Below are 14,102 nucleotides of genomic sequence, written 5' to 3' on the forward strand. Positions count from 1 at the left end.
CTTGAGTCCATAGAAGATGGTTGGCGCAGACGGCACTCGATTTGGATGTCGTGCACTTTGAGACATTTATATGTGGGTGTAGATTTGTAGGCTTGGCACGGGCTACGTTCATAAGGTTGGCTCAGATGTTGCTTAAAGCATAGACCACACAAGTCATGGACGTGTGGCATAGTCAAGTCAGGGACATGGGTACAAGGCAGTGGGCATAGGCAAGGCTCAGCATGCAAGGTTGGCTCAGGGGACTCAGACATGGCTTACGGTTACAGAAGATGACTAAGTGGGCTCAAGTGGTTGGGGGAAATTACACTTCCCACTAAGTAGGCTCAGTTGGTTGGGGGAAGTTACTAGCACTTCCCACTCATGTGGGGAGTGGGGATGTGCTGAATAACTTCCCATCCATGTGGCACAGATTTGAGAGGACAACACACAGGCGGTTGGAGGTGGTTTCTTTCACTATGCTGAATGCAACTTCCTGTGGACACGTGGCATGAGCAGAACATGCCAACAAGCTAGTAGTTGGGCTTGTCAACTACATATGTAGTGTTGGCACACTTAGTGGGTGCCAACATGACCCTAGGTGGATGGGGGTGTCATCCACCACTTTAGTGGGCAGTTGTGGGCGGTTTTGAGAGTTTGCCTATATATTGCTAATGTGGGTTCTGTAGAGAGGGCAGATTGAGAGTGAGATACAGAGTTATGTTGTGAGAGACTCTTGTATGCTTCTGCAGGTTGAGGCCTTTCCTTGTACTATTTTGTGAATAATAGTAAAAGGTTGGAAGCCTTGTGCTTCTGTAAATTCGTGGGTGTGATTGCCTTTACATTCTTGCAACTATTCTTGTGTGTGAGAGTGTTTTACTTGTTGTGTGTTCTAGGCAGCAAGTGTGAGTTGGCTGAGCTAAGTTAGAAATTAAGAGAAAAGTGTTTCATATTTCTGGCTTAGTGCCATCACAGGCCACTAGATTCGTGTTTAGAATTTACCCCTGTGCCAATTAGTCAACTCACACTTGCTGCCTAGAACACCCAGCAAGTAAAACACTTTCACACTGTAAAGACAATAACACCCACGAATTTGCAGTTGAGTTGCAAACAATGCGATCAATGCTTGAAGAGTTTGTAGGGGAGACAAACTCGAATATGCAGATTATGACGGATGATGTGATGTCCATGACAGACCTGTTCAAAGAACATGTGAAAGATTTGTGACAATAGTGTAGGTTGGTGTTTTATTTTATTTCCATTTTATTATTATTATTATTATTTTTATATATATATTTCATTTTAGTTTTGCTTTAAAAAAAAAAAAAAAAAAAAAACCTAAACTAAACTGGGAGAGCAATCCCATTCTTTGCAGAGAGCAACAAAAAAAATTAGCCTAAGTGGATTGATCCCCCGTCCACGTGGATCGATTCCATTTTACTTGTATTTCCCCTTCTCATTACATAGTAAAAGGACAATTTTTTGTAAAAAAATATCGATCCCCCAGTAAAGGAGATCGAGCGCCAATCCATTCTCGCCCTACCTTCCATTCCCAAACACAGTTTTCTTCTCCTTCCTTACGAAACCCTTAACCCACCTCCAATCCCAATTTGTTGGTTCACTCCTCGCTGATCTCTTCTCCTCTTCCACAGTGTCGCGGCTGTGATTTCTGGCTCCATGGTTCTGAGTTCTTTTCTGCCGACAGGTTGAGGTTCGCCCTTTGCATCGCCTCTTTGGGTTTCGGTTGGGTGCGATTGGGGAAGTTGGGTTGCCGGTTTCTAGGTTGCCGAGTTTGAGGTTCGCCAAGTTTTATTGCGAGTTTGTGAATCGTCGTTCTCTCCGGCGATCGCTGCTGCATCGCCGGTTCCTTCCGGCGAGTTTCTGCATCGCCGGTTCCTTCCGGCGTGTTTGTGAATCGCCATGTTCTCCAGCGATTCTGGCTGGTTGGTCTCTGTCGCGTTGCTGGGTTGCGGGTCTCGCCGGTGATTTCAGCTGGGTTCTCTGTTGCGCTTTTGGGTCGCTTTTCTCCGGCGATTTTGACTTGTTCTTTCAGTGAGCTTGTGCAGCGATTTTGGCTAGATTCCTCTCTGATACCGGTTGGTTTCTTCAGCGATTTTTTTTTTTTATTGGTTTCTTCTCCAGCGAGCTTGTGGGTTGCCGTTATCCTTGCGGTTAATTGTTTCGGGTAAGTGCACCCGAATCCTTTGCGGTTAATTGCTTTGGTTAATTGACATTTATCATTTATCATCCATCATAGTGCTCCAAAGATGAGAGAATTTGATGAGAGAATTCAATACTCTTTATCATTTTTTTTGGACTATCTGGGTGCTATTGTTGTGATAATAATTTTCATGTTTGGATCATGTCAAATCCAATTTGCATCCCGAAACTCTTTCCCCTTCTTTGTTGTGTACTAAATCTAGAATTCTGCCTTTGTTTTAGGGCACTGAAATTGTGATATTGTTTCGCAATATAGATTGTTAGTCTTAAAAAAAAAAAAAAGTTGAATAGATGATTAAAAACAAAAAAAAATTCCATTGATGATTTAAACAAAAAAAGAGTTAAATTGATGATTACAAAATAAAAAAAGTAAAAAAATAAAAAATAAAATAAAATAAAAATTCCCAGTGGACGAATTGGTTGTTGAGTTGTGGTTGTCGTTGAACTTAGATTGTGTATGGGAAAGTGCTTGAGTTGGTTAATTTTTTTTTTCTTTTTTTTGCACTTGAATTGGTTATTAAAAAAAAAAAAAAGTTGCATTGATGTTTTAAAAAAAAAAAAAATTGAATTGATGAAAAAAAAAATAAAAAAATTCACAGTGGCCCAATTTGGTGATTGGAAAATTAGAGTTGGATGCTTCATTTGACATTGAATGTCTTGTTGGTTGATTTGCAGATTTTGGTTTGTCATTGGAGTAGGGTTATTGAATTTGGACTACTTCCCATATATTTCAATCTTTAAGAAATGACTCGTGTTCCTTCTTCCAAACGTTTCAAACCCTCTAAAGAGACTCCCAAAGCTGTGTGGCGCAACAAACGTCTGGATTTTGAGACTACCTTCGACATTGAAGGTACGTTTCGCCACAATGACACGACTGAATGGGCGGTGTTAGAATTTAAAAGGAGGCGTTTGTCCTGTCTTTTTAGACCAACTGCAGAGGTTGCATATCCCCGTATTGTGCGCCTGTTTTATCAGAATATGGAATGGATTAGTGATGCGCCGGACATATTAGCTACAACCATTGATGGTGTTCGAATTCACTTTGGTGTCTTAGACATAGCCCAGGCATTGGGGTGTCCACATTTGTGCCCCACTGACTTGCTAATAGAGAATGGGGAGCTACGTTTTGGCAAATTCTCAAAAAAACCTACTGTGCATTCTATTGTTAAGGATATGTGTGACGGGAAGTATGGTGACAAGAAGATGACGAATTGTGCCAGCAAGTCCTCACTACCTAAGGATATGTGGTTTTTCAATTAGGTTCTGAAGCAGAATGTTTTTCCAATAGGTCATAAGGTACAGCGAGTGCAAGAATTCTTAATAGCATTGTATGCTACCCACACTGGAGCATGGTTTTCTGTTCCAGCTTTCATCTTGAACCAAATGCATAAATATTGGAAGCATTTAGTGGCGAGTGGGGATCCAAATGCGAAAAAATGAAACCTTCCATTTCTATATATTATTACCCAGCTCCTTGTCCTTTGGTGCTTCGTGGTTGATAATGATGAGATCTCTGAGGCTCAGCGGTGACTTTTGGGCTAGCACAGTGGAACTTAAGCCTTTCTCATATGCCTAGGGCCAAGAAGGAAGGTGATGGCATGGCAGCAGGTGATAGAGAGGATGTGAATGCCTTAGTTGAGGACGTCGTTGGGAAGTCTGAGGAGCAAATTGCTGATGGTGCTAGTTATGAGATAGCACAGGCTGTGTCACCACATGCAGAGGAGTCTGCAGGGGTGACTAGGACAGAGTTCAATGCCATTGTGGGGCAGTTGAGGACCGAGTTGGCTGAATCTGAGGAGCAGCGTCGAGTCAAGCATGCTGAGCTTATACAGCAGCACACCACTACCCAGCGCATGCTACGAGATTTATATGAGATTGTTTCATCGAGTCTCCCACGCACTTCCACATTGCCGCCTGATGCATGATTTCTCTTGTCTATGTTAGGCTGTTTAGATTTTTTTATTTTGAGTGGATGGGATTTTATGTGGCTATAGCTAGATTTTTTGTGATTTAGAGCTGGCTATTTTGGAAACCTGTAATTCTGAGTTTTGATGATATATTTTGGTTTCATTCATCCATATATGATTGCTTTTGGCTTTTATTGCTCATATTCATATAAAAAAACAAAAACAAAAAAACAATACTAAATAAAAAAAATAATGAAAATAAATAAAAAATAATTAAAAAATAAAAATTGCAAAGTATCATTCCGTCTTGCTAGAGACGTTAAACTTAGCCAATTATTTATTTATTTGTAGGTTGTGTATATATGTTCTTTTTCTTTGTTTCTTTTACAATTATAAAAAAAAAAAAAAATAACCAAAAAAAAAAAAAAAAAAAAAAAACTAAACTAAAAAAATTAAAAATAAATTAAAAAAATTCAAAAATGTGTTATCGGTATGCCCTTATGACTAGTTATGAATGTTTTCAGATTTTATCAAGGGTTTCATCTCATATCTCTTTGCATTGTGTTATATATTATTTTGAACTGTATGAATTGCTTATCCCATGTGACATTTGATGTGAGTTTGCTAGTATGGTTATACAGCTAGATTTTTGCATCTAAGCTTGGGGGAGACATCTTTCCTACTGGATCAATGCCGGATTTCATAATCTTTGCCATCACGGTACTCTTTCCATTATTTTTCATTATTCTCATTGCACATTGAGGACAATGTACAGTTTATGTTTGGGCGTAACGTCATCATGATTCATTTTATTTAAGTTAAGCTTTAAATGCATGATGAGATTTGAGATGTGTTTAGTAATGATTTCGAACTTTTGAAGCATAGTGCCTTTGAAAAGCAAGTTGTTCGCGTCTAATATTTCTTGTATGCTCTAGGATGCCATTTAGGGGTAAATTTTTTATTTTTGATATCATATTTGCTCTTGTGGTACACATCATCTTGTTAGTTAAAAATGCTTTGAGAGTTTATTTTAGAATTCTACACTTGCACTTGCGTACACTAGCATTCAATTTGTGGGGTACATGCTTAGTTGATTATTGTTTTGGTTTATCCCAATTGAGCTAGTATGCTTTGAAAACTTTCATTCTTGATAAAATGACCTTGCAAAGAAAAGAAATAAAAGCACTCACCAAAGGTGAAGAAAAAAAAAAAAAAAAAAAAAAAAAAAAAAACTGCATTCTTTTAACATGTCAACTGATTAAAAAGGAAGACAAGGAAATAATGTAAGATACATGATTAGTTTGAGTTCGTAGCTTAGCCATTTCGAGTCATTACGCCCTTAGGAGTGTCTTTACACTTAACGCCCTAAGACCATCTGGTTTGGGAGTCATTGGCTCAACGCTTGTTACATGGGGTGATTAGAGAGCTTAAGGAACTTGGACATTGCACATGATCATACATAAAAAAAAAAAAAAAAAAAAAAATGGTGAATTGCACTACACTTAGTTTAATTATTGTTAAGAAGTTGATTCATGCTTGAAATTGATGGTTTACACTTTTCATTGCAGTTGTTAGTCACATTTGGATTACACATTATTTCCTCCCCAATTAGTTGAAAGTGAGTGAGTTAGGGAATGTGCTTAGTGGTGAATCCTACACCCTAAGTCTCTTTCCAATCTTTTAAACTCTACTCTTTATTTGCATCATTTAGTTTAAAATTAGTCTAATCACAAAACCAAACCTTTTTAGCAATCACATAAGTACTAAAGTAGAATTCAATTCTGAAAAACCTATAATTGTTTAGATCTCTTGGGACGATCCTTGCTCACTTTATACTCCATAGTATAAGTGTTTAGTGGTTTTATAAATTTTAAATATGGTGTTCACTTGACATTATTTCTAAACCTAAAGTGTTGTGCATTATTTTGTGCATACGCTCGGTCGCACCAATCCACACCCCTAAAGAAGAAAGTGCACAAATGGCATGCATTTCTAGGAAAGTAAAAATACACGTTTCTAAGAAATCATATATCATGAGTGCATGCAAAAGTGGAAGAAAAATCGAATACGAAAAGTGAGATTGTGCCAACAAAGTGACAAATGGGAAAAAGACAAAAGGTGAATAGTGTCCAAAAAGTAAAAATGTGGAAATGACTCGGTTCTTTAAAGGAAGTTGTCAATCCAAACGAAATAGTCTCAGAAACCATTTCCAAGCACTCGAGACAACACCTAGTGACAAGAAACATAACTCGGAAAAAAAATTAAATGAAGAAAATTTATCTGTAAAATTTAAGAAAAATGAAAGAAAGGAAAATGACCGGGTTATTACAAATTAAGTCTTGGCATATTGTTTAACATACTATAATTTGAGAGCATTTAGATGATTTTAAAAATCTAGAGGTTTTAATTTAAAGAATTAATTAAAATCTATTTAATGGCTCCATTAGCTTAATTAAGTTTTTAACTTAATATTTGTAATGACTAAGACTTGGTTAGTAGCATATATTAATTTGGGACCATTTGGAGTTGCTTTAGAATCTAGAGATTTAATTATCATGATTTAATTAAATTCTATTTTATTGTTCCAATGACCTAATTAAGTTTTTAAATTGATATATGTAATGATCAAGTTATGTTGTATAACATATATTAATTATGAATCATTTGATTGAGATTTGAAACCTAGAGAAATTAATTAGTTTACTTAATTAATTTCTGTTTCTATTGCATTAATGATTAAATCATGTGTTTGATATTGGTTGTATGTTTAAACTATAATTTTGGACTTGTAATGGATTTATGAGTTTATGTTTTCATTATTGAATTATATTGTTATAGCGTGTAACGAATCGCACGCTGAATATTTCTATATATGATGTTGTTATAGCGTATAACGAATCGCACTATGAAGATTCAACATTTGTCATCCTATAGTAGTTGTGGACTTAGAGTTTGTGTTGTGTGGTTCTAACCTACTTGTGCATGGAAGGTAGTTTCGTGCATTATTTAAATTGCGTATAAGTTGTGAACTTATTTATTGATTTTGGAGTCGCTTGGGACATTTGGCTCTAATACGGGAGGTATGAGGTCTCCCCATTTTATAGTGCCCACTAGGGTGGTATTCTTAGTAGGTTAGTGCCCGGAATAACCGTTAAGGTCTTGGTTTTACTCCGATATTTGATGTCCAAGTCTTTCACTATTTGATTTCGCATTCAATTTCAAGTTGGCAACCAATATTTAATTGTGACTTGTGATTTTAGTTATTGGTGATTTGATGTTGTTAAACACATTTATGCATTATGATATTAATGAATCATCGCAGTTTTAATGTTGTTAAGTACATTTAGGTATCGTGATTTTCAATGAATCATTGCAAATTTTGATGTTTTTAAGTACATTTATGCTATATTATTCAAATGTAACTTAGGAACGATCTTATAAATTCATTTGGAATATACACGTTAGGTGGCATGACCCACTTTAGTTATTTTCGCATATTAGATTTCAAGTTGATAAATTTGAGAATCTATATCTTGTTACCTTGTATAACGTGCTTCTATGTTATTTAAATTGTATGAATGATATGATTTGTGATAGAAATGTTTTAAGGTAGCTTTGGATGCTTCTTGGGTCTCACTTTGACATAGACGTTAGGTGGAATGAATCACAATGATTAAATTATGCAAACTTGTAAAACGTTAAGTCTTTGCATACGCATCTCGTACGAGTAGCTTTATGTTACTCACCCCAAAGCTACCGAGGACATTTTTTAGGTATAGAATTCAAGGTTGAGATTCTCATTATGCTTTGATGATTTGTGGACTTGAAGGTTCCCATTCTTGTAAAGGTTGGCTTGAAATGCCACTTGTAGCCTTATATGTCAAAATGTGTATATTTTATTTTAAACATGTAATATGTACATAAGTGCACTCTTCGTAATGTATTTGACATGTATGAGGTGAGGCCATAGGCCAATGATATCTAATTTGCATTCTATGCATTTTCAGTTTCAAGGTTTATTATGGAAATATTGAAAAATGTCAAGTCATTGCTTCATCATGTTTGCATCTGGTGTGGGAATTCCAATCTTATTCTTTCATAGGGTCTCATTAATCATGCATGAGGTGTGGCCAAAGGCCAAACACCATTTTGTTTTACGTTTTGCATTTTGGTTTCATTTATTGCATTTTAAGGCAATTTTATGAAAATTGAGGTTTGAGAGGTCATATTTTGCATTGGGGATATTTTGAGGCCATGGACCATTGGAGCGCATCTTAAATGTCTTTTTATGTTTGTGTGCATGTCTATATTTCACAAAACTCTTAAATTTTAGTTTTGGAACCTTCATGGGGGCGGTTTATAAGTTTTTATGAAAATTCATACATTGGAGCATGATATATGGATTCTTTTTGGTTTAGCATGTTTTAAATGCTTAATTGTGACCTTGGCATGTTTTAAAACTTGTTCCGGAACATATGGGATGCATGCATAACATTAGTTTTAGCCCACGCACCTTCCCCAGACATTGCAGCAGTAGCTTTTGCTGTTGTCTGTTGCGTCGGTCGGTTGACAAGAACCATCAGCTGGCTGACAAACCCTTGAGACCAATTCCAGTATGTTTATTGGTGAAAAAGTCATTTCAGTCGGCTGATGATTGAGCTTCAATCGGATGATAATTGAGTTTTGGCAAGTTGGTCCTTGGCTTCAGTCGACCGATCCTCCCTGGGGTTTTCCCTTTTTAGTTTTCCTTGGACAGTTTTGTTGCACCAACTTCAGAAGGTCATATCTCACTCATTTTTAATCCAAATTTGCTCATTCTTGAGTCTAACTTCAAGAGCTTGAAGTTAGATTTCCAATGGTACCAACCTTACACTAAAAATCCAACCGTAGTGAGAGTTATCCCAGTTTTAGTGAGATAGGGTCGTGGTATCTCTTAATCGAAGGATGCCTCCTTGTTCTATTTTTGTATCTTTTCTGTCCGGATTCTGAATCAAGTAATTCTTGAGTCTAACTTCATTCATTTTTCGTTGTCTTTCCAATGGTGTGCACGGTGGTACCCATTTAAGTTTGAAATGACTACTTTACCCTTAGTTTATTTTTTATCAGGTTTGAAATCCTTACTTCAGTACTTGACTCATTTAAGTTCCGTGGCTTCATGGGGAGTCACTTTGGTGCCTTAAGGATGACATACATCTCAAGAGGCCATTTTACTTCTTTCGCTTCGCATTTCGGATCCGTTATCGGGTCAACTTTCAGATCATCACTTGGGTTGCAAAACTTGGACCGTCACATAGTGCGCACTATAAAATTGGGAGAACTCGTACCTCCCATACTAAAGCTAAACTCTAGCCATGTCTTTGTAATAATGTCCCAAGTGACTCCAAAATAAATAAGTTCAAAACTTATACATGATTAAATAATGCACGAAACCACCTTTAATGCATAAGTAGGTTGAAACTACACAATCCATGCCTTAGAGTTTAAACTCTAAAATGGCATATATAACGTCAAATATGAAGTGTGCGATTTATTACACAAGACAATAATATATTCAATATTGAAAACATGTTCTTATGAATATAAATTTAACAACAATGTTATTCAATGCTTAAAACACCACCAAGTGAATACACAATAAGTCTAAATCCATGATTTATATATAGAAATAACTTCTAAAACGTAATAAAATCCATGGAACAATTAGATAGAATTTAATTAAATAAAAATAATTAAATTCTCTAAATTTCAAATCATTAAGTTAAAAATTAATATATGTTAAAAATCATTAAGTTAAATTCTCAAATTAATTTATGTTAAAGAATATAACATAGTTATCAACAATATCAAGTTAAAAATTCAATTAAGTGAATAGAACACTTAAAAATAAAATTAATTAATCTAATTAATTAATTTCCTCTAGATTTTAAAACAACTTCAAATGTCTTCAATTTAATATATGTTAATAAACATATCAAGGCCTAATTTAATAGCATGTCATAATTTAATTCCATCACATATACAACCATGTGAATTAAATCTTACACAAAGAAAATAATTAAATTAAATTATAGATTATGAACAAAAGCATGTATAGAAGTTGTATAAGTATCATAGCATGTAAGATAACAAAAATGTAAACCTATATAACATCCCCTATCTCAATTTGAGATGAAAATCTCAAAAGCCACTAAAATGAAACCGCACCGAATCCTAAGATACTTCGGGGTTTTGTCAGGGACAACACGGTGATCATTAAACACCAAGGAGGTCTTACCAAAATCCTAACTTGGCTTCAAATCCGAACTCAAAAAATGGCTAAAATGGAATTCCAATAAGGGGAAAAAGAAGATCTCACCAAGGCCCACAATAAACGCTAAGGCCCTACGGCATTTACCACGAGGGAAGAGTCCGAAAAAAGAAGAAGAAGGGTGGCAACCCCTTGGCTACCATGGCTGCCGGCCAAGAGAGAGAAGAAGAACAAGAAAAGTCTACTTTTTCTTATTTCACCTCCTATTTATAGAAAAACCCTAAAAGTATTCCGAACGGGTCCCGCCGAGTCCGGAAAAGTGGAATTCGCGCAGACATGGTCAATTGGTAAAACTCCATGAACAAAAAAGAACCAAAATGAGAAAAGATGAATAACAGAAGAAACGACGTCAAAAACCAAGTCCCGAGCAAAAAGATATGCCCCGAACAAGTTCGGCGGCAATCGGGTTCAAAAACCCTAAAACTGGGAAAAAAAACAGCCAAAAAGAACTTCTAAGAGTACACGACTCGACAAAAAGTGAAAATGAATCCCGTACGAGGATCTAGGCTCAAAATGAGGCTTTTTGCAATAATTTTCATTAATTGCACAATGGCCCTTACAAAAAGTGATAACTACACTAATTACCCAGAATGAAAATATCTTCCAAAACTATTTTCTTAAAAACCCTTAAAATAAAATATCTTCAAAAGATATTTATAAAAAACACCCTAAGAAAAGGAAATGTTTCTGAAAAACTATGCATCCATGCTCCTATGGACACCGGGAGCAACCAGAGTATTTTTCTACAAAAGTAAAGATATGTATTTCGTGGAAACCACTTAGAATGAAGGTACGTGAAGTCAAAAACGAAATCCGAATACAAAAAGTGAGGTTGTGCCAAAAAGTGACCAACGGGGAAAAAGACGAAAAGTGAATAATGTCTAAAAAGTAAAAATATGGAAATGACTCGGTTCTTAAAGGAATTTGTCAATACAAAGGAAAGAGTCTCGGAAATCATTACCGAGCACTCGAGACTATACTAAGTGACAAGAAACCGAACTCAGAAAAGAAAAGATCAATGGGAAAAAAAAATATATGTGAAATTATGAGAAAAATGAAAGGAATGAAATGACCGGGTTATTACAACCTACCATCCTTAAAGGGATTTCTTCCCCGAAATCTGAAACATATAGAAGAGAATCGAGCAAGATCGAAGCAAGGTCAAGCTAAAGGACAGATCATAAGGTGCTAAAGGACAACTCTAAAAGCCTGAAGATCATCTGAAGGAACGCAAAAACCAAGAACTGAGTAACATTTCGCAAACGAATCGGCATATTAACCCAAGGTCAATCTCCGAGAGAATCCCAAGATAACGACAAATCGAATCAAGATAGATGGCTAAGAATTACATAGCAGTACGAAAAATGACCAGAACCTGCCCACACTTACTCATCAGTAAGGTAACATGACAGTATAAGGCACTAGTTCATAACATGCCCCCAACAGGTCAACCCAGAAAGAAACTTGTCGAAACAAATAACATCAATGTCGAAAATGATCATTACCAAAAGCACTATGAAAACAAGGTGTAACGGCCCACTCCACCACATGGTATGATATTGTTCGCTTTAGGGGTAAAAACTAAGAGCAAAATCGTGCGGACTCAGGCCCAAAGCGGACAATATCATACCATGTGGTGGAGTGGGTCATTACACAAGGCATCGGCGAGAGTTGGGGTAGCTAATCCTAAAATTCTAATAACAATGTCTTTGGCACCATTACGCTTAAGGCCTTAAATCCCTAATGCTGGCGTAACAAACGACTCCCATCTCTGAAAATGCTACTACAACAACACTAGTCACGAATTCACAGCCTGACAAGTCTATGCCCTCAATCCAATGGATCGGACCTACAAAACCGAAAACCTAAGCACAGATCTGAAATAGACCTACTGTAAGGCTACATACAGAAGACAAAACGCTGGGTCAAAATCCCTATAATGGACAACTAAAACCTCAAAACACAATTCTACTACGTAGCTCACATATCTCTATCCCAACAACCACGGTCACAAAACCCTAATATAAGTGCAGGAAAGATGAAACAGTATAAACCAAATACTCGTATAGTAGATACTCATAAAATTAAATGACATAAATCAAATAATACCTTAGTACTAAACACACAGTATACATAAGGTAAACTAAATAAACCACCTATCACATAGGGGTCAAACAAACGATGACACGCTATACACCACTAATGGCATTAGCATGTTAAACGGATACAGTATATGAAAACGTATCATCTATATCCTCACATGGACTACCACATAGTCATATATCCTAAACATGTTTCTAAGGCATGCTCGAAAACAATAGGGCTCATAAACAAGTAAAAGTGATCTTACAAAATGAATTTTCATAAAATAAGAAGAAAGGAATGGAATGCCTCTCAAAAGGATAACCTTCCAGAAAACGTAACATAAAAACTGGACGAGTCAAATCTCTCACTATGAGGATAGGAATCATTCCCCCCAATGACCATTAAGGTCCTTGAGACATAGGGTTAGCAAGACTTTCCCAAGACCAGCTCATACCCTGATAAAATCCCAACACCACACGAAACAAGACAACAACGAAATGGATAGCCCTAATGCTAACCGTTACGAGACATCAACAAGAAAACCCCCAATCTAAGATGTCAATGAGTTTGATAGGAACTCTACAGGATTCTACTAGGACCCTAACGCAATGCCCTAAGTCTCCAAAGACAAGGGAGAGTAATTAATTGCACCAACGGAATTAATTACACGAAACTGCTCACATTCCAACCGTAGCTCGCAAGAGCTGTCCAAGGCAACACAAGAAGGATTCTAGGTCAACACACCTATCTAAATCCCAAAACCATCATCCGAAGAAAACAAGACACGAGAACCTTACCTTGAGGCTCACAAAGTAATTTCCCGACTCTCCAAGGAAGAACTCGAGTTAGTCCTGACTTATCGTCCCATGACGCTAGAAACAAAGACCTCAATGACATCATGACGTCAAGACCACTACGAAGTCCTAAGAGATAACACCAACACCTCTAACACCACTATGACTACATCACAAAGAGACAAAGAAAATGAGATGAAATTGTGCTTCCGTGGCCTACGTCTCATCTCACAAAATGGAGACTATAACACTACGCTCACCTGAGCCATAACTAGAAGACTCTCCACGAGTCAAGACTATGACGCTATATGTGTGAAAAGGAAATGAGATTAAGAAGAACACGAGTTATTATGATCAAATACAACTCACACTATGAATAAATCAACACTGAGCACCCTTTCGGCACTTTTCGACACTGAGCACCCGTTTGGCACTCTTCAACACTGAGCACCCTTTCGATACTCTTCAACACTGAGCTCCCGTTCAGCACTCTTCAACACTGAGCTCCCGTTCAGCACTCTTCAACACTGAGCACCCGTTCGACACTCCTCAACACTGAACACCCGTTCGACACTCCTACAAAGTCGGTCATTCTGACCTACATAGTCAGGCATTCTGACTTACATGGTCAGGCGTTCTGACCTACATGGTCAAGCATTCTGACTTACATGGTTAGGCGTTCTGACCTACATGGTCGGGCGTTCTGACCTACATGGTACAAGGTCAGTCGTTCTGACTCACAACGTCGGTCGTTCTGACTCACAAGGTCGGTTATTCTGACTCATAAGGTCAACTGTTCGGACTTACATGGTT

General features: G+C 37.0%; 1 long non-coding RNA gene across 1 annotated transcript in view; it reads left to right on the forward strand.

Moving 5' to 3' along the window:
• Nucleotides 1–1,197: 1,197 nt before the first annotated feature.
• LOC132273464 (uncharacterized) overlaps nt 1,198–14,102 on the forward strand; it is a 42,175-nt gene continuing 29,270 nt past the window's right edge. Inside the window, exon 1 of the long non-coding RNA XR_009470119.1 lies at nt 1,198–4,823. This is a non-coding gene — a long non-coding RNA (uncharacterized LOC132273464). The remainder of the gene's footprint in view (nt 4,824–14,102) is intronic.

This window comes from Cornus florida, unplaced genomic scaffold, assembly GCF_030987335.1.
Source record: "Cornus florida cultivar Cherokee Brave unplaced genomic scaffold, ASM3098733v1 CherokeeBrave_3.0.0_Hap2_Chr09, whole genome shotgun sequence".
NCBI lineage: Eukaryota > Viridiplantae > Streptophyta > Magnoliopsida > Cornales > Cornaceae > Cornus > Cornus florida.